This window comes from Amblyomma maculatum, chromosome 1 (genome assembly GCF_055883805.1).
Source record: "Amblyomma maculatum isolate TAMU_Amacu chromosome 1, ASM5588380v1, whole genome shotgun sequence".
Classification (NCBI taxonomy): Eukaryota; Metazoa; Arthropoda; class Arachnida; order Ixodida; family Ixodidae; genus Amblyomma; species Amblyomma maculatum.
In genome coordinates this window covers 451,408,744-451,429,584 of record NC_139344.1, presented here as the reverse complement: position 1 = coordinate 451,429,584, position 20,841 = coordinate 451,408,744, and the positions used below count along the sequence as shown (strand labels likewise).

At 45.4% G+C, this 20,841-nt stretch overlaps 3 non-coding genes and 1 pseudogene across 4 annotated transcripts in view; 3 read left to right on the top strand and 1 right to left on the bottom strand.

Annotated features, from left to right (window-relative positions):
* The window catches only part of LOC146209650 (cuticle protein 10.9 pseudogene), a 102,326-nt pseudogene extending 84,844 nt beyond the window's left edge, over positions 1-17,482 (top strand). The window contains exons 2-3 of the transcript XR_014703464.1: positions 14,444-14,500; positions 15,875-17,482. The product of XR_014703464.1 is annotated as a cuticle protein 10.9 pseudogene (transcript). The remainder of the gene's footprint in view (positions 1-14,443; positions 14,501-15,874) is intronic.
* TRNAS-GGA (transfer RNA serine (anticodon GGA)) lies at positions 13,351-13,424 on the top strand. The gene has a single exon. It is a non-coding gene; the product is annotated as a tRNA-Ser (tRNA).
* TRNAS-GGA (transfer RNA serine (anticodon GGA)) lies at positions 13,636-13,709 on the top strand. The gene has a single exon. It is a non-coding gene; the product is annotated as a tRNA-Ser (tRNA).
* Positions 17,483-20,522: 3,040 nt separating the features above from the next.
* On the bottom strand, positions 20,523-20,596 carry TRNAA-CGC (transfer RNA alanine (anticodon CGC)). Its single transcript has one exon. It is a non-coding gene; the product is annotated as a tRNA-Ala (tRNA).
* Between the last annotated feature and the right edge of the window lie 245 nt (positions 20,597-20,841).

Below are 20,841 nucleotides of genomic sequence, written 5' to 3'. Positions count from 1 at the left end.
GCATGCCTTAACTGAAGTGCCTATTAACAAGACATACCTTGGTTTTCATCGCAGGAAGACAGTGTATGAAGGAACGAAGTTGACAGGACAGAGTACTAACATCTTAGGTTTTTATTGAAAGATAACGTGGTTATATACAGCAGCTGGTTTAAATTTGCTTTTATCAATAAAGTGAAAGAAAAGCAACCACACGCGGATATATCAAGGCAACTGAGATTCTATCATCCCACGATGTAAATACCATAATTCCAGTTCTGTTTTTCCACAAGATGTTTTATTTGTTTTCTTGAGAGCAAAATTGAAGAACTGCTGGCACACGAGCGACCATGTTTTGCAATCTCTCATGGATTCGTGCAATCTGGTGGCTCGTGTGTCAGCAATCTCTACAAAGCAAGTTTAGTAGACCACTAACCAGCTTGTTAGGCCACTAACCAGCAGGACCCCCTAGAAACAAGACAGAAGCCCGTTTTTCCTATACTCATGCAAATCTTCTTGTTTGACAGATAATAAGGGGCAGTCTTCGATCGTGTTTACTAGAATTTGGACACCCTCTTTACTCCGAAGATTGCACCAAGCGATGCCGTCATCGGTGGTACAAGCTTCGACATTGGGAAATTAAATGTTTTGTTAATAAAGCATCATTTTCTTTCTAGACAGTGCGTTCAACAACAAAACGCCTGCATGCCGCTTAAATCTCGCGGCATTCCTCGGGCCTACTAGGCTGCTGTTGTCACGTCATTTACGGCGTAATAAAAGGCTGCGCTCTGTCGCACATAGGCCAACGACAGTGCGAGCCCTGAGGCTGCGAACGTATACGCTCTTTTCCTGTTTTCGTTTCAGGAGATGCACTTACACAGGCACACGGCGATCAAAGGACCATCATTGAGAGCGTACCGCCACCACTACTGAAACCCAATACCGCCATTCCTATCCCCTTGTCTCGGTTTCGCAACTGTTTTTGACCGCGTGTCTCTCGGGGCGTAGTCCTAATTAAGTGGAAAGGTTTCGATTATCCGAGCCCCGTAATTGAGTGCCGAATTTTGTACGCTCCTGTTTACAAGCGTTCCTTTCACAGCGGGGAACCCTCGTCGCTCGCATCTGCAGCCGACTTATGGGAAACCCCCCGGAACCTAAAGCGGTGGTCGTTAAGTTTGCCGATGCTTAGAGCAAATTGATGTAAGCGCTTGCCAAGAAAACTTGGACAGCGTGGCTAAGAAACCCTTGTGCTGAGTCGCCCTAAGAAATGACTTTGGATGAATGAGGAAAGAAAGACTATCGGGAATGCAGCAGTCAAATGCACGCGACATTTATATGAAAGGAGAAATGGTGAAGGTGAAGGAAAATGGCGGGAAGAAGGTATGAAAGCGACATTGTGCAGAAACGTGGAAAGATATACGCGTGCCGAGGCAAATGACGTGTGTGGAGTTGCTGGCCTCGAGAGACGGTCTCGTGGTCACTTTCCTGCCGATAATTTTCCAGAAAGGTGGCGCGCACTCCAGCACGAAACTTTGCGCTCATCGATCAGCCCTTTCTCACGCCTGATGCTGGTGCGGGATTGAATCATTTCAAAACTAAGGCTATAAACAATAGCGCGCAAGATTGCAGGTGGAATAGCTGGCAGAGCTCGCTTATTCGACTATAATTATTTAGCGGAAATGCGCTAGAAAGCACAAGTTGTACTACAAGTGATATTTGAGAACACTAAATGAGTTCTCTAGACTATAGGAAACTAGTAAAATTAAAGTTGTAATTTGAACACTCCATATGCTGGCGCAGCCTCATGAACTGATGTCACAGTTGGGATAAAAGTTCTTTTTGTTATTAATGTTGCTATGGCAATCAATCTAATACAATATGAACATAACTAAGAACATTAAGGACATTCAGGAGCAGTTGCACACTACTAATATTACTAAACTGTGCTGCTTTAGGGCTGTAGAAAACTGTCGGTAGCAATTTACCCCTGAAGTGGCGTTGCAGTAGGGCCTTATTTACGCTTATTTGGGCATGCAAATGAGAAAGGGTGTAAATAGTTTTAATATGCAGGTGACCGAATAATGAGAGAACTTTTTAATGAAAAGCAGAGAATTTAGCCGGCGTTTAGGATTCGCTGGCATGCTAATGTACGTAGGAAAAAGAAATGGGGGTTCTGGAAAGGCGGAATCAGAGAGGCGTTGAAAATTAAAGAAATAAAAGTAGGGGGAGATAGAATGCGACCATAAAATGCTTACTGATAAGGTTCATCGCCGCGTAGTGTTAAACAATTAAGTGATGAGATGCATAGTCCTACAAATGCGCTTATAAAATTCACAAATTGAAAAACGCGTGGCAGTGACCAGCAAGCGCACAAAGTTCATAGCGTGAAAACGCGTGAAGCTAGAGCTTATCAAGGAGTCCAATGTGTTTTAAATATTCAAAGAGAAAGCTCTTTGCTTGTTTCTTTCCTTGTTGCTTTGCCTTGTTGCTTGCCTTAGCTTGCCTAGGGCAAGCTAAGGGGCCTAAAATACTGTCCAGTGTTAGAGGCACTGGGGAGAGCTTCTCCATGCTATGTTCATAGTAAGCACGATCACCAGTATACGCAGGGCACTCGAGTAAGATATGTTGTACAGGTTTGATCGCGCCGCAGTTGTCACAATGCGGGCTTCTCGTCGCACCAAAACGGTATCGGAAATCATTTGTAAATGCACAGTTCAAGCGAAGTCGGTTGTGCAGTCTCTCCAGATAGCGAGGAAGTCTGAGAGGGACCTTGATCTTAGATGTAGGTATATGTTCACAATCTTCAGAGTCGATATTTTTCTTCAAAAGGAAACCATTTAGCCAGTTGCGATGCATCTAATTTCGTAAAAAAAAATGTCCTAATATATCTCTGATGTTGGGGACCGTTACGAGCCGCTTCATCTGCTTTTTCATTGGCTAGAATGCCATGGTGGGCTGGTATCTATTAAAATGTTATTCGGTGGCCTGAGGTAATGGCCACACGTTGTAGATATTCGATGTGAAGGGAAACGGGATATTAGTTTTCTTGAGCAGGCTGGACAGGATTCCTAAAGGTGCATTATAGTCGGTAATGATAACCCACCGGCGAGGGTTTCGGCGCAGAATATAGCAAACAGCTTTTTTAATATCTTAACGTTCGGCTGTTGTAGATGATGTCTTCCGCTGCAAACGGTAAGAAATGACATGACTTGTTGAGGGCTCATAAAGGCCGCTGGAAGAAGTTTCTTGAGTTGTTGAACCACCGGTGAATATGTGAATGTGCTGAATATATTCCTCGGCTAAGTGAGCGAGAGCAGCTTGCAGCAGCGCTGCCTGTGACATGCTGCTCTTTGTAATTACATCATTAATAAACGCCCTCACGTTTAGAGGCTAAAGTGCCGAGGGGGGAAATGCCAGAGGCATTAGTTGTTGTTTTTTGTTGATTAGTAGCAGGCAGGGGCAGGAGCTGCACAGCTTTTCCAAATCCAGAGTTACGATGAGTTCTGTTGACACGGTATAAGTGCTTCTCTTGGAGGACATGTCGGAGATGGGAACGCGTAGTTTCCTGTGCTCAGCAATCACACCCAGAGGGAGATATCCTGCTTCAGCTAGCGTGCCTAACGCAGAGAAACCCTTTGGGTCTCCAAGGCATATTCGCAAGCATTTATTTTTTTCGCGAGGCCTCAAGAATCTTCTTGCTTGTTATAGGTAAGTTTTCAAGCACCGCTAGGTAATAACACAATGAACATTCAACATATGCTTTTTCAAGCCGAACCATTGATCGGCATTGACTTCCCCACCGTGTTCCCGCCATGTATTTGAAAACTTGGGACATTGCTATGATCCCCTCACGGAGTTTTTAATCTGAGATGACCAAGAGAGATTACTGTCAGTCATAACACCCCGGAATCGCTGACATCGTACATACGGTAGTCTCGTCTCCCTAAGAAGAGCAGATATCGTGCCATTGTTTTTCTCGTGAAAGCCATGGCTACGCTCTCTCCTGGTGAAAGGGGAAGACCTCGCGAAGCCGGGTACATAGAGATGTGCACTAACGCTCTCTTAAGACTTCGGGCGCGAACATGATGCGCTCTAGATGCAAATATCATCTGCGTAAAGTTATGTTTGCAAGATGTTTTAATCGAGCGAAGCAAGATTTTGATGCAGAAATACTTTTGTAACATAATATGAAACAGCCCTGAGCAAAGGTTGAGGGGGTGCCTCAGTTCGCAAGCCGGACCAACGTTTTGACAAGGGGACTTTACTTTGTCTGGGCAAATCGTATTGTCAAAACGTTGGCTTGGCTTTCTAACTGACGCACCCTCTCAAACCCTTGTCAGTACTCTTTCATACTGTGTAGCCATCTCCTTTCTATCATTATACTCGGGATTTCCTGAGATTAAGTGAATATCCACTGGATCAGCCATTTCAGGCTGTTTCTAAATCAGTTGACTATGGAAAATTGCAGCGAACATCGAGAGAGGTTTATACTTTTTTGTTTTCTTCCCGTGTGCATCGATATGCTTGTGTAGTCGACACGCGTATAAAATCTTTACTGAAGGAGCAATGGTCAGTGCAGTTGAATACAACAAAGTAACAAGAGAGTACCGTACACCAACTAGCCCAGAAATATTTTTGTCAAGATCTATCCGCGGGTTGACAGGATGCGCAAAATTTGTCACGGCTACGGCACGCATGAAGCGCAGGTGTAGGATAGCACATATGCAGACATGGCCGAGTAGAGTACGTTTGAGGGCATTTTTGCTTTTTTGTCTTACTGGAAAAGCATACATTCGTCCTGCTGAGCCAAATCACTTAATGTTTTCAGTTCGAAGTTAGCACCTTTTGCTCGCCGTACGCAGAAAGGTGCCTTGCGTAAATTGTTTGAGCCCGGTTTATGGACGTTCCTGTCCACCATAACAAGTTAAGATAATGAATTGGTTAAGTTGGAAGATGCATAAAAGTGCGAACCTGAAATCGCGAGTAGTTGATGTGCATTGGAGTGAATGGTTGGTTGGTTGGTTTGTGGGGTTTAACGTTCCAAAGCAATTCAGGCTATGAGAAACGCCGTAGTGGAGGACTCCGGAAATTTCGACCACCTGGGGTTCTTTAACGTGCACTGACATCGCACAGCACACGGGCGCCTTACTTTTCGCCTTCATCGAAAAGCTGCAGCCGAGGCCGGGATTCGATCCCGCGTCCTTGGGAATAGCTTTTAACCCAATGGCTAAATTTCGTTTTGCGGTTGCGAACGCATTCCTCCCACTATGTAAATATTTTGCTTAGAATGGGGACAGACCCAGGTATCACGCCTTTTTTTTTGCTTCTTAACTTCCTCCTACTGATCCCTCTTGCGACGAAGGTTACCCTGGTGGTTTCAGCTAGGGTGGGTGCAATTAAAGCACACAGCAGTCGGGCCGAGGTGTAAAGATACCTTCTGCAGCCGTGTTACAGGCGCTTTCTACAGCAATCTCTCGTAGGATGCGCATAATTACAGCAGTGTTCCTCGAGATTTTTGCGTTTTTCTGAATGACCTGCATCGGCTTACCCCCATTTCGCAGGGAGCTGAACCGCGCTCGCAAAGAAGTCGCATCTCCGCATGTCATCGCCCTCATAACGCTATGAGGAACGTCGTAATCGCTTGTGGACCGGGGTCAATGCCGTATTTCCGAGTCCTCCAGTAACGATCACCCCGGTTATCTAAGCGAATGATTTAGTGTTCTTACTCAAGGAACCGCTGACCGTTTCCGGGAGACACAGCACAGCCGCGGCGGCATCATCATCATCTTCATCGGTCTGACCGCCAATTAAACGGCCCCCTTTTAACCCCTGCATCTCGTTCGCCTTTGCCACTCTGGTTCCTTAGGAAGCGGCTGCTTTAGCGAGTTCCCAATCTGTAATACAATTGTGCACGCTGCCTGCTCGCTGTAGGCCTTTCCCAGCGCGCGCGTGATTGAGGCCTGCCATCCCCGGAGGACGCCTTGACCCGGCGAATATGAGGAGGAAGAGAAGAGAGGAGGAAGCATACATCGTCTAACAAGTGGTCCGTGCTGCCTCGTTTACGTGCGCACGCGATCACTTTCCCCCCGCGTTGTTTTCCGCGCGTCCCAGGGCGATCGCGAGCTCTTCAGCGCTCGCTGCTCTGCACGTCAGCAGCTGAAGGTGAAGGCCACACATGCCGCAGCACGCTATGCCGGACCCGTGAACGAGAACCGGCTCGCAACGTGGAGTAATGAACGTGTAATTCGGGTTCGCTCTCAGCTTATAATGTATGCGCTTACAGCGCATCCCCCACAGTGCGGTGTGGATGGAGGAGGCCTAAGGGGGAGGCGGTAGGGGTGGTTTGACTATGTGCGTGTATGCTAACGCCGAGCATCCTTGAGGCGCTTCTCGTGAGTAAGAGCGGAGCGAATCTCTGCACGAGGGACACCATTACGCTCTGCCCCCTCGCTTTCCTCCGTGTTCTGCACTCTCACCTTGCGGACGATGCTTTGTGCGCGCTCGCCGCTGCTTCTTCACTGTGCAAGAGGCGTTTAGATCACACGTTGTAAAGAAAGAGAAAGGAGGGAGTTTGATTGTGTGTGAGGCAACGATGTCTTCGTGGTCGGAGATGGGGGTGGGGGAAAGCGGGGACAGTAAGGTAAGGCTACCGGGTGACCAGAAGGGGTCGCTCGAAGGGCAGGGGAGGGCACGGGGGGATGGTGGCTCTTCTGCGATGTCCGTATAAAGGCCGACCATCGTCTAGCGCACGGCGTCATTTTGTGCGAGCTCTGTGCGCAGATCAACGGTGCCGGAAAGCTCTTCTCCGTCTCTTCGCCGCACATATCGGTGTACTTCCCTCCTGGTTCAGCGCACTAGGTTCTTTCTTCGCCGTCCAAGAAGAATATGGTGAGCATACCAACTCTGTCAGCTGGGAGCAAAGGATGAGCGAGCGTCTCGCAGTCGCACTAGCAGTAATAGGGCGGTGAATTTCATTTTTAGCGCTGCTCGCTTACGCGCACGCTGTCACGTCATTCGCGCGCGCGCGATATATCATAATGGTCTTGCAAAGAGAAAAACAAGCTAATATGACATTTTTTCTCATAACCTTGAAATCATTTAACAGCCTAGAAAATTCTGCTTGGATAGTATGCACACATAGGTAATAAAGAAAAAAAAAAAGACGATTTCAGCTCTCTTCGAGGAAAACGAATGTGTAGCGACACATCTGCAACTGCGGTATAAAGTTGTATACTCTGGATGAGAATTATTTATTGTTCAGCCCGAAATCTGACGCATCTCAATGAGCCTTATAGGGAGCCGCACGTTCCAGTAGTCCGGAACTTTTCTACCAAGCTGGCCGTCATTATTAGGACAAACTTCGAGTTTTTTATTTATTTATACAAATAAATAAATAAAAACAGGTTCCAAACGTGGAACATTGTTTGAGGGGGAGGGGTTACAGTGTATCAAAAGAAACAATGGTACATAGTTTAAAATACAAAAGTTAACAGTAATACAGGACTGGAACTGCAAATAAGTATTAGAGCATGCATGGGAAGTGATAAACCGAGGATTATGACATTATGCAATAGTTAGCGGCATTGGACGAAATAAACCTGCACACAGTGAACGCAATATAAAAATGTTATTCTGACTTCAAAAAGGTACTTAATTTGTTTTTGAACTTTAGTGGGTCAGATATGTTAGCGATGCGTTCGGGAAGACGATTCCAACCCTTTATAGCCCGTGGCAAGGCAGAGAAGTGAAATGCATGTGTTCGGCCGAATAGACGTTGAAAACTTATATTATTATTCAGGCGGTGGGAGGTGCGAGTCGGTCTAGTAAGTGGCACTGTTGATGTATGGTGACTGTAGATTAGTTTATGTAGCAAGCAGATAAGCGCGATATCCCGACGTGATTGTAAACTTGTGAATGATAAGGACAACTTGATGTTAGTCACGCTGGTATGGCGGCTGTAATCATGGGAAATAAAACGTGCTACACGGTTTTGAATAGCTTCTAGGGATTTGATTAGATACTCTTGATGTGGTGACCAGATGGCTGATGCATATTCTAGTTGAGGACGGCACACCTCTGGACACACCAAACTTTTTTAGGATTACCTTGATAGCTTTAGTGGGATTACCTGGCACACAATGCAGTATCCGATCCACAGAGCACGCGCATTCACGTTCTGGCGCAATATCGAGTAAATTGTGCCATTTGGGACAACATTACAGCTTCGCTTACTACTCAACCTTAGCACGAATTAGCATCACCGCGTAGTTAATCTAGTCGAGTTCAGCTATCATGCAGTAATCGCTCTATATAACGCAGCCATATAGTAACCGCCTTGCTTTACACCCTCGTCTGAATGCCTCATCTCCTTCTCCAATATTGAAGCCTGCATCAACGTTCTGAGAGTAAACGATTCGCAAAAACGATGGGTTGCTTATATCCGCGTTTACGCAGCACAACGTATTGCAAAGTGAAGCTGGGCAATAAGGATTTCGGTTCAGTTGCAGTGCTGCAGCACTATTTCACCCTCGAATAACTTTCTGCAGCCAGCAGCAGGTAGTCGAGGCATAACCGAGACAACCACGCCTCAAACGGCTGTGTTTCTCTTTTTCGGCGTCTTCCGCTATTTTGTTATACACTGTTATTGAAGCTATACTGAAAGTAAGGCGTTTTGAGAAACAGGGCAAATGGCCAGAATTTTGTTGCGGTATTATTAAATCTTCAAGAATCAACTTTAAACTGCTATTACATTGGACCTTGGTTAATTTGATCGAAAGTATAGTTAAAGGTCACAGTTTTTTAACCTCGTTGTGTGTAGACCGCCTGGTAAGATTTGGCAACACTCTCGCTTGATGACAACGAATTCCATTGCGTTTCGTCAGTTTTTGTGCCAGTAATACGATGTTGATGAAATCAAGTCGTGGTTACTTCGGCGTTTGTCGAGACTTACACCTTATATTACTGTGGGCCTGAAAATGTTCCCACAATTTCACTTTCTTATTCATACGATATTTAATTTCATCTACTCCCCTTCCTTAAAATGAGCTACTTCGGCGCATCTGAAGGACAAAAGACGACAGAACTCCCATAAAATATCTCCGTTTTAAGAAAAGTAGATCGGCGAAACTCCGTACAGCTGCTCGGCATCAGTATCTGCCTCTGCTTGCAAGGATATACCACGTACTGAACCGCACTGACTACAACCAAAAAGCAAGCGTTTGTACGGCACAATATGACTTAATGCTGTTCAGTAAATATTACGCTTAAGCTTTGGCAGAAGAGTGGATGCAATAGAGGCTTTAACATCACCGTATCATTCCGCCAATGCATTTCTATTTTTTTGTTTACGTCGGGTTGGAGAAAATGAAGCCGCAGTATTACTTACAGTGCGTTTTTCACAGCTACACGTAGGTGAGGTACATGTGCCGTCGGTTCTAATTGCTATCGCAAACGAGCCTCCAAACTGACTAGCAGATACTAAATTGGAAGTAAAATATGAGACCACATTGAACGCTGTGCAAAGGCTTGGGTCCCAACATTCATACGAAATCGCCGGTGTATTTAATAATAATAATAATAATAATAATAATAATAATAATAATAATAATAATAATAATAATAATAATAATAATAATAATAATAATAATAATAATAATAATAATAATAATAATAATAATAATATCCCCGCCGGGGTGGTGCAGTGGTTACGGCGCTCGACTACTATGCCCAAGGACGCGGGATCGAATCCCGGCCTCGGCGGCCGCTTTTCGATATGGCGGCAAAAAGCAAGGTGCCCGTGTGCTGTGCGATGTCAGTGTACGTTAAGGAACCCCAGGTGGTCGAAATTTCCGGAGTCCTCCACTACGCCGTCTCTCATAGCCTGAGTTATCCTGAGTCGCTTTGGGACGCTAAATCCCACAAACCAAACCAATAATAATAATAATAATAATAATAATAATAATAATAATAATAATAATAATAATAATAATAATAATAATAATAATAATAATAATAATAATAATAATAATAATAATAATAATAATAATTGGTTCACAGGAAAGGAAAGGCGCAGTATCTGCCACACTTGTTCTGTGGACACCTGACCCGTCGAAAGGTAAAAAAAAGTTCAGGTGCCATCAGAAACAAGTGTGACAGATACAGCGCCTTTCCCGTCCGGATAACTAATTATTAAGGCTGGATTTCGCAGTTCTCCACTGCAGATTCTGCAGTGCTCTCGGAAGTTTAACATGAATATTGAGACCCGCCGGGGTGGTGCAGTGGTAAGACGCCGGACTACTGTGCCGGAGTACCCGGGTTCTAATCCGACCTTGGCGGCTGCGCTTCGATGGAGGCGAAACGAAGAGTCGTCCGTGTGCTGTGCGATGTCAGCGCATGTTAAAGATACTGAGGTGGTTGAAATGACTCCGTAGCCCTCCACTACGGCTCTTCTTTCTCTCTTTCCACTTTCACTCCCACCTTCCTCCCTTCCCTTACGGCGCGGTTGAGGTGTCCACAGAAAACAAGTTAGGCAGTTACGGTTCCTTTTCCTTCCTATAAATCAATCCGCCGTAAGGGAAGGGAGGAAGGTGGGAGCGAAAGCGGGAAGAGAAAAAGAGGTGTCGTAGTGGAGGGCTCCGAAGTAATTTCGACCACTTGGGATCTTTAACGTGCACTGACATCGCATAACACACGGACTCCACTTCATTTCGCCTCCATCGAAACGCAGCCGGCGGCGGTCGGGTTCGAACTTTGTGTTTTCTCGGACAGAGAGAGAGAGAAAACCTTGATTCCTCGTAGGAGTTTAGAGCGCGCAGGCCCCTGGGTTCCCGCACGACCTCAAGTGTTTATGTCCCTCAGGATTATAACACTGGCAGCCTGGCCGGTGACAATGGTCTGCACGGCCGGGTCCTCCGAACGCAGCAGGGTCTCCCAGTCTCCCAGGTCTTCAGTTGCTCTAGGCCTCGCGGGGGAGGGTCCGCCGGGCAGAGGGAGAGGATACGGAAGAGGCAAAGGGTTCTGGGCGAAGGGTACACGCAGAGTGTGGAAGGAGGGAAGGTAGTGGGAAAGGGTAAAGGGTGAAGGAAGAGTGTGTTTGCAGTCTGAGCTAAGTGTTGCGTGTTTATTGTCTAGGGAGGGGTACACTGTTTTTCTCAATTTTGAGGTTACGACTACGGTGACGCCGTTTCGCCCGAACAAAGTAAGCTTCGCGTAAAATCCACACTGCTAATTCCAGATCACATGGTCTCACTTTGGAGGTGGTGTACAAAAATGTTATTTTGGCGGGCTTATTTTTCCGGAAGAATCTATACAAAGTTATTTTTATCCTGAAACTTCGGGAATAAGTCCACGGAAAGGCGCCAAATACTTGATTTAGTAATATGCCCTTTAAACATCTGCATGCTGACTAGGAGGGCTAAATACGGCTTCAGTGACACAGTTGACAATGAAGGCATTTAGCAACAAACTCAGTATCTAGTATTGCTGTTCATATGGGCATTTTAAGCGCGAATTCTCTGCATTCGAGAAGAAGCGTTCATGTGTAAGCATGGTGGGAAAATGACAATACTGAAGTGTGACAATGTTTCAATATGCCCTAATTCCTAGTAATCACAATGCTGCAAATTTGGCTAGGAGGAAACTTTAGCATGTGCAGATCATTGTGTCATGAATAACCTCAAGTTCACTTGTGCATTTTGCATGCGCATTTTTTAGTCAAGCGATCGCTCGTTATTTACTATGCATTATAGTTCTCGTTGTCCTCATGGATGGCATAGTTCCTGTCTAACAGCTGTGCAAATCATGCTTTAATAAAAAAATTTGCGCGTACAAGTGGTAATATTTTTAACAGATTGTTTTTTTTTTTCAGAAACTTTTCAGCTTAACAATCTGATGCATTCTTCGCGTTAGCATACATCGTCGCAATTATTTCGCCTAAGCATAGTGAGTGTTACAACAACCCTAACTACAGGGCCAGTTGATTGCTTTAACATCCAGAAGGGACAAATGTAGACATAAAAGTGATTTTCATATTAATCACGAAATGCTTCCTTGTGGAAAAAGCATTTTTATGTGTTGGGTTTGCCCCGCCGGGGTGGTGCAGTGGTAAGATGCCCGACTACTATGTCGGAGTTCCGGGGTCCGAACCCGACCACGGCGGCTGCGTTTCGATGCGACTCCGCTTTCTTTCTTTCTTTCTTTCTTTCTTTCTTTCTTTCTTTCTTTCTTTCTTTCTTTCTTTCTTTCTTTCTTTCTTTCTTTCTTTCTTTCTTTCTTTCTTTCTTTCTTTCTTTACGGCGTGGTTCAGGTATCCACAGAGCAAGTGTGACATATACAGTGCCTTTCCCTTCCTGTGAACCAATTAATATTATTATTGTTATGTGTTGGATTTCTGGGACACCTTGTGGAATAGAAAATAAAGTGTATATAGTCCTCGGAATCGATCGAGAAGGCTTTTAGTTTCGACATCTGCATTAAGCAAGCAACAGCTATGTGATTAATTTATTTAGTATGCTAGCTAACAGTCTAGAATTTGGATATTACTATTTCCCGCCACCTTGCACAGGTTGCATTGAAAGAGCTATGTACTGGCTGCGCGAATTGTTTTATCTTTACCGTTTCTTAACACTCTCAGCAGTAGTCTTAGAATATTTGACCGCACCAAGTGAAAGCTGTGGGGCTGCATTGTCGACGTAACTGATGCATTCATCACAGCGCTGTATATACAAGCGCAGTGACACGGTCGGCTTCACAGCAGAACAGTGTGTTGAGAAATACCTTAAAGTTTTTGGGCAAATATTTAGCGGAATCCCCCAAGGTGGAGTAGATTTGTAATAAGGGAGTAATTACTCATTGCATCCACCCGAGCGCAGCCATACGGCTACAAAGGAAAGCTATACAGCTTTCTCAGAAACTTCGTAGTTAAAGAAAAATTCGTCCTGATCCGGGAATCGAACCCGGCACCACCGCCTTTCCGGGGTAGTCGCTCTACCGACTGAGCTAACCAGGACGGTCAGCAGGTCAGATGGTAGGGCGAGAGCGAATTGATCTATAACTCGAAGTGGGAAAGGTGTTGGTCAAATATTTAGGGGAATCCCCCAAGGTGGAGTAGATTTGTAATAAGGGAGTAAAGGCGGTGGTGCCGGGTTCGATTCCCGGATCAGGACGAATTTTTCTTTATCTACGAAGTTTCTGAGAAAGCTGTATAGCTTTCCTTTGTAGCCGTATGGCTGCGCTCGGGTGGATGCAATGAGTAATTACTCCCTTATTACAAATCTACTCCACCTTGGGGGATTCCCCTAAATATTTGACCAACACCTTTCCCACTTCGAGTTATAGATCAATTCGCTCTCGCCCTACCATCTGACCTGCTGACCGTCCTGGTTAGCTCAGTCGGTAGAGCGACTGCCCCGGAAAGGCGGTGGTGCCGGGTTCGATTCCCGGATCAGGACGAATTTTTCTTTAACTACGAAGTTTCTGAGAAAGCTGTATAGCTTTCCTTCGTAGCCGTATGGCTGCGCTCGGGTGGATGCAATGAGTAATTACTCCCTTATTACAAATCTACTCCACCTTGGGGGATTCCCCTAAATATTTGACCAACACCTTTCCCACTTCGAGTTATAGATCAATTCGCTCTCGCCCTACCATCTGACCTGCTGACCGTCCTGGTTAGCTCAGTCGGTAGAGCGACTGCCCCGGAAAGGCGGTGGTGCCGGGTTCGATTCCCGGATCAGGACGAATTTTTCTTTAACTACGAAGTTTCTGAGAAAGCTGTATAGCTTTCCTTTGTAGCCGTATGGCTGCGCTCGGGTGGATGCAATGAGTAATTACTCCCTTATTACCTTAAAGTTTTTGTTGCGTGAGAACGTTTGGCGAAACTTACGCAAAGCCTGCAATGAAGAAAGGTGCTTCTACTCTGTTCAGCGAGAGGCGAATACCAAAGGGAGACCTAAACTTAAGAATTTTTTGGGTCTTTTTATTTTTATATTTCAAGGGGCAATCGCAGGGGTTTTAAAGCTGTACTGACCCCACGCATACGCCTCATGCGAAAACGTCGGCACAAGCGACATACACTAAAAGCAAGGAAGGCTGGCGTACTAATGTCGTTGCATGCAGCTGCTTTGATTTAGTCTTCTTTAGCCTCCAATCAAACTATTCGTGCACGTTGTTCAATGATCTTTCTGGTTCAGTTCACGATGAACGCATGCATATGTTCTTTAGAATTACAGTAAGAATAGTAGCCAGAGATGAAGTGCTTGAAATCCAGGAGGAGTTTTCCAAGTCCAAGAGCTGTGCGACTCGTTTGAGCTCCGCAGGAAAGGGGGGCATATAAACTACTGTGATTCGGGCTCTTAAGGCTACTTTGGGAATGATGTGTTACTGACATCGGTGACGACACAAAAAGCAGCAAAATTTGTTTACTTTCGCGCGTGATCTTTACTAGCTTTTTAATGGTGTGTATTTTTTTCAGGGGCCAGTCGTCAAGCTGTTTCTTCTAGCTGTTCTGGCGGTGGCATACGCCCAGCAGGTAAGAAAAATCACGAAACATAAAAATACACAAAAATCACTTAGTGCGTAAAGAGAAAAAGGAAAATGAAAGGTTCAATTACTGAGCATCACCAACAAAACATATTTCTACCGTCATTTGGGCGTACGTTCGGCAATTATTAAAGAACTGGATGGCTGATTGAGAAAGGATAATGACTTAAATGACTTTTTAGGCGCGTGCAGGACTAATATTGTGGTGGAGAAATATTTTTCAATATCTGAAACGGCAAAAAATACCGGTGCTTCTTCGGATTTGGAAGGGTTACGACACTTAAGGATTTTCAACTCACTCTTCAGTTTCACGTTAACTCAAGTGATAGACAGCTATCCTGAACACTTTGACGTAAGCTTTGCCGGCCACTACACGCGTCCGCTTCGGCCTAGTTTAGTGGTTGCGAGACCTGTTGCAAGATATGACGGGGATTATACCAACAACAGAAGCCTCAGACACAGCATAAAACATTTTTTATTACTCGACTGTTTACGCCGGTTGAAATTTGGTATGCTGCGTGTTTCAGTTGCCTTGACGGGATTCAGAAAATAAAATAACGATGATGACATTCTAGACAGATACATCTTTGGCGCGCACACTATAGCGTGTTATTACCGATATTACAGAGGAGCACTGAACAAGAGTAGATTAGGGGAAGCTTGAGTTCGCAGGTCGAGCCAACGTTTCGATAAGTGGACTTGTCTTCGTCTGGGCACTTGTCGAAACGTTGGCTCAACCTTTCTGCAAACGGAAGCTCCCCCCCCCCCCCCCCCCCCCTCCTCTACCCTTGTTCAGTGCTCTTTCTTACCGTGCTGCCATCTTCTTCCTCTGGTTCTACTTGATATTACGGACGTTATTCAAGGTAAAATACGAGCACGGCATTTCTCTGCGTGCAGCCTTTCAATGTTACTATTTTTTTCACAGGAGCGCAGTTCCCTTTTCCTTGTCATACCGGATGCTTCCCGTACAGTAGATGTCTTGATTTTGGTTTATTGCTACACAGTATAGCAGAAGACAGCTTCGGCTGGAGTCGCATTAGCTTCTCACGCAATGCATCGAGAAAGTTAACGCGGTCTTGAATCTGGCACTGTAAAAGCGAATAAAGAAGGACGTGCAACGAAGCAAATAAATTTCTTTTTGCTCAGAAAGCGTGGAAAGGACCCCCAGTACTATACTGCAAGTCGGCAGATGGTTATCGCGCGCAGAAACCTAGAATGCGCAAAACGGTAAAGCTGTATTTGGTTTACATGCCCTTTCACTTTGCCTGCAATGAGAGAAAGTACAGAAAATCACACTTAGGCCTCTCGTGCAAGGTGAGCGTCATGTAGGTACGCAGTACGAAACTTGCCTCATACTTTTCAGCAGGACGACGGACCGCCAGAGCCGTACGAGTTCAAGTACAACGTACAGGACGAGGAAGGAAACACGCAAATGCACGAGCAGTCCAGCGACGGCAAAACAGTACGGGGTACATATGGTTACACGGACAAGGACGGCCTCTTCCGCATCGTGGAGTACGTCGCCGATGAGAATGGGTACCGCGCCATGATCAGGACCAATGAACCAGGAACCAAGACTGGAGGCTCTGCCGATGCACCGGTAGAGTCTTCCGCTCCTGACCAATAGGCACACCGACTTGCGTGAAATAACGATCAGCGGTTGTTAAGCCTGTTTCGTCTTGCCATTCGCGAAGCTCTTCTCCGGGCTTGAGGGCTTTGATATGTGGCAATAAGATTCATTTGAGAATTCATTAGGATTAACTTGTATGGAAGTAAATGTGCTTCAATGCTTACTGCATGCACACTTGGACCTATTAAAAATATCGCGCATGGAGCTTCGCGATTGGAGGGATTTGGAGGCGGCGTATACGTGTTCAGGCCTCTTCTGGCTCAGATGTGCCTAGTGTGTTTCGCGTTGTACGAAGATCTTCTGAGACTGACGTAGTGACTGCTGCTCATTTCGTGTTGAATTGTCCTCTCAGTTTGCTGCGTGGACGTTTAGACTACCTGGTCAACGCTACTAGACTGAACGCGCAGGACATCTGCCTTATACAGAGTACAAAGCAGCCTAAGTAAGCACGCGAGAGGTCGTTGCAGCATTTTACTGCAGGAAATCAGCGGTTGGGCTCTTAATTATTACTTGCATAATCAATAGAGCTTGTTTCATTGGGGTATATAACCTTCAAAAAATTGAGTACCTTTTTATGAACAGTATAAATGTCCCTCACGTTGACAACTCCTGTTCGATAGCATGAACAGCAGATACGAATGCTTAAGCAGCTGCACTGATAAAGTTCAAGACATCAAGAATTTAACAGACATTTCGACGGGCCTCTCATACGAAATGTACATTATTAACAAGAGAGAACGCATGTGATATATGAAGGCGTGTCGTTAATTTCGATGGCAATGGCTATGTTCGTTTTCCTTATTGTTCATTGTACGCTTCGAAGCGTGCCTTTTACTGCCGAAAGCAACTAACTGGGACAATGTGCAAGCTTTGTAGCTTTTCGTGTGCCTGGTACGTGTGCCTCCGTCGCCTATGTGGTCATGTGCAAGAGAGGTTTATTTATTTATTAGCGCTTCTGTGATGTCAATGTGTCGCTTACGCACTTGCGATGTGCATGCAATAAGGGGCACTTGTTTCCATACGGGTTTTTCTCTTCTGTGTTCGTGCGCTGATTCTTGCAGTTGTTTGTGTGGCAAAGGGGGTTTTGTGGGCACTCACTCCGTCTCACTGTGGAGCCATGAGTTAAACGTATACCTAGCGCATGGTGCTTATGGTTTCATGAAGAATATGGCCGCTGTAGGTCGACTGTAGCGCCTCAGATAGGTGCACCCTGTTTAACCGTAGGTTCCCTTGTTGTGTCTCTGCGCTGCTGTTGCGGATGATGGTGTGTAATACGCAAATGCGCTTTTGGTCTGTTTACTCCGCACTTTGTTTCTTGAAGCGTCCAATAAACAGTTCTAGTAGGGCCGTGCTTTCTTCCTTCTGTGTAGACCAATGCTTACTCTACAGATGTTACTTCTCGTACAGGAATCATTTCATTGAATTCAAATTGAAAGATAAATTAGCACCATATAAAGTGGCTGCCAGGCACAAATAACATTATATGTTGCAATGGTAGAGGTCAGTTGAATAATGAAGGTAGCACCAACTTAGCCATTGAGTCAGTTTCTTGTAGCATTTGACAGAAAGCTCTTGTCAATCCATTATTTTCTCAATGCGCGTCTATGCGTTCTACGGCTGCCTGCTTTTTAAGCGGTTTGACAACTACAAAGAAAAATCAAAATATCGTAATGTTGGCGACGAATTTGTGAAATATAAGAGAAATGGTGGGGAACATTGGTCAAATAGAATGCATTACAGACAATGCCATAAAAGCGTCAGCTGACGCAAAACTGCGAACAACCCATTATGGTAAAAACGCACTCGAGAAGCTTTGCACAATGTGACAAATCTAGCGTTACTTACCTGCACACTCCAGCAGCTAGGTTGAATGGCTTTGAGTAGACTGCACGTTAGACCTCTTTGTACGAGCAAACCTTCACACGAAGAATAAAAATGTGCGGGATGTGCATGTTCCTATACAAGCACAGTCCAACGTTAAGCATCTGAACTTGGTCTGCAGCAAAGATGCCACACAAAAACTCAGAAGCGCTTTGATGACTGGCATAAAGCACAACCGTATAAACCCTGCTGTCCTTGACCACACTTCTGGGTCCACTATCAAAGAGCACACTAAACTTGAAATTTATGTTAGTACAGCAAGAAACTTTATGCAACCCTGCGCATGCAAATATTTTGGCAGTCATGCGTGGCTGCAGTCACACGTGCAAGTGCCACATGACCTTGTTTTGATACCTGCAGTATTCGTGAAACGTTTCTAGACCGAAGTGCTTTACTTGCGGTCTGAGTAGATGGGCTATTACAGCGTTCGTAAAGGACATAATTCATGTAGTCTGAGGACAACAGTTGCGGTCGCCCTCAAGACATTTTTCATGCTCGATGTGCACAACTACCAGCCCACTATGACCCCAAATTAAATCCTTTGTACTTTAAGAATTTGTCAACAGCCATACACCCGTTCATTTTTTTAGCACCAGCAAACGACTGTACACAGGAAAGCATTACCACCATTTACCGTGAAGCGTGCAAAGTTTCTCCTGAGTGTCTTCTTCTAGCGTCGTCGCAAGACCGAAGTTAGTTTCATGCCAGGGATAATTTTGGGCTCAGCACTTTGATTGGACAGAGCTAGCAGTGCGACTGGTTTAGGGCGTAAATAGTAAAAGTGCCATTCTTTCAAGACTTTGTGCTTTATGGTCTGAATCTGAAGTCGAGGCCTGATTCTTTTCAATAATAAATATCCGGTGATTTCATCTCGCTTAAATAGAAAAATTTAGTTTTCGATTCATAGCGGAAGCCGGGTGAATTAAAGCAAAAGCAGATACTTACATTACTTTTAAAAAGCATCTCAATTATACTGGAAAGTATAGTTACTATATATTTGTAGGTCTAATAAGAAAATATTTTGAAGAACACAAAAATGAAAAATAAAACACGGTTGACCACCGTCGTTTTGGTGGCGCAATGGATTAACACCGCCCATCTCTGCACTGTTGCTACTTAAACATCTGTTAGACTCCTGTTTTTTTATTTTTTTTAATTGCCTTTGCGTTCATAGACACCATTAAGTAACAATCGGTATGACAACAGTTACACTAATCAATTACCTTCCCCATAATCATTTACTGTCTCAGCGAGTGTATATTACCTTTAGGTCGCATTCAGAGAGATCTTTAAGCAACAATCGCCGATTGCAGTGAGTGTATGTTACCTTTAGGTTGCGTTCAGAGAGACCTTTCATCAACAATCGCCGTCTAACTCGCTAAGAAGTGTACTCCCCTGATGGGGCTGGGACAGGTAGGTCACTGCCGCTTGCGGCGGGGGCTAGCCTGCCACATCATTTTTATCTGTTGTAGGCCGTCATTGCACCCGCCACCGTTTCGGTGGTGGACGATGGCTGTCGTTGCGGCGCGCCTCTTTCCCTCCCGCTTCATTTTCTTTCTTCTCTATTTTCTCTTCTGTCTGCACGAGGCAGCGGAGATGGGCCCATCGGGATGGTGCAGCGGTAAGACGCCCGACTACTGTGCTGGAGTACCCGGGTTCGAACCCGACCTCTGCGGCTGCGTTTCGATGGAGGCGAAACGAAGAGGCGTCCGTGTGCTGTACGATGTCAGCGCACGTTAAAGCGGTCGAAATTACTCCGTGGCCCTCCACTACGGCTCCTCTTTTTCTTTCTACTTTGACTCCCACCTTCCTCCCTTCCCTTACGGCGCGGTTGAGGTGTCCACAGAAAACAAATGAGACAGTTACCACGCCTTTCCCTTCCTATAAATCAATGAATCAGGCAGCGGAGATGGCTCAGCTACAGAGCCAGTAGCAGGCCCGTGCATTTTCTTTTCCTTCCTCCTACAGCCACAACTCGCTGAAAGCGTCGTCTGCTTGAGTGCGCCTACGGGACTTGGTTTGGCAATACGCCGCCCGGGCAGCGGCCGACGCCACTGGAGTCAACGTTACTACGTTGACTGGAGTCCCGTACTAAGGACCCCAACTAGTGCCTGTGAGGACTGGCCTGTTAAGGGTTGGTCAAATCATACCTCCTTGTGAATGCTCTTTTGAGCCAATAATATGCCTTTCACCTCCACTACTCCACTACGGCGTCTTTCATAGCATAGGTCGTTTTGGGACAAACCCCACAAATCAAACCAAACTAAATAGGTTTGGTTTGGTTTGTGGGGTTTATCGTCCCAAAGTGACTCAGATCAATTAAGAAGAAATTAGGGTGCTCGTTATAATACATGAAGGAATGAAGCCGACAGTCGGCGAGGCCAAGGAAAGCGTTTGTGATGGTACTTTGTTTTTTTTACTGGATAATCACAGAAATTAGTAATGTAAGCTGTTTAGGGGAAAGATAATTAAAGACAAAGTAGAAGAAAAAAAACCAACGTGGCGATGGTGGGAACCGAACCCACGACCTCCGGATAGCGCGTCCGGTGCTCTTCCAACTGAGCTACATCGGCCGCTGTCCCCCCCTGCTACTTGCTTGGGTATTTATGTTGTCTGTATACGAACCTTGAGAGTGTTCACCAGCGCCACCCTCAACCACAGCGGCGGACGTGGAATGTCCTTTGTTACCGCCAGCGTCACGTAGAACGTGATCAAGAGCGAGGGCGAAAGCTGTGCTAGAACCCTCTTACGCTACCTATGGCTTCAAGACTGCCAGAACCGAGACCCCCGTAAGCTACAAGCAGATCAATTGAGGGGAA